Consider the following 339-nt stretch of genomic DNA (forward strand, 5'->3'; position numbering starts at 1 on the left):
GAAAACTACATATGCAGTCTTTATTGCGGAAAAAAATATATATATATATATATATATATATATATATATATATATATATATATATATATATATATATATATATATATATATGAAGAAAAAAAAAGCTTGTTCAGAGAATGAAAGTGAACTAGAATAAGGAGACAAAAAAAATATTATGTCATATATCTTTTATCTAATACATATGTGTGTGTGTGTGTGTGTGTGTGTGTGTGTGTGTGTGTGTGTGTGTGTGTGTGTGTGTGTGTGTGTGTGTATGAATAAGTGTGTTTTCGGAAATTCTTCGGCGAGCAGCAATCAGTCATGACTGAAGTCAGTGAG

The 339-nt window shown here is 28.3% G+C and overlaps 1 long non-coding RNA gene across 1 annotated transcript in view; it reads right to left on the reverse strand.

Annotated features, from left to right (window-relative positions):
• Positions 1-207: 207 nt before the first annotated feature.
• The window catches only part of LOC123519819, a 1,549-nt gene continuing 1,417 nt past the window's right edge, over positions 208-339 (reverse strand). The window contains exon 3 of the long non-coding RNA XR_006679102.1: positions 208-339. This exon is cut by the window's right edge and continues 71 nt beyond it. This is a non-coding gene — a long non-coding RNA (uncharacterized LOC123519819).

This window comes from Portunus trituberculatus, chromosome 46 (genome assembly GCF_017591435.1).
Source record: "Portunus trituberculatus isolate SZX2019 chromosome 46, ASM1759143v1, whole genome shotgun sequence".
NCBI lineage: Eukaryota > Metazoa > Arthropoda > Malacostraca > Decapoda > Portunidae > Portunus > Portunus trituberculatus.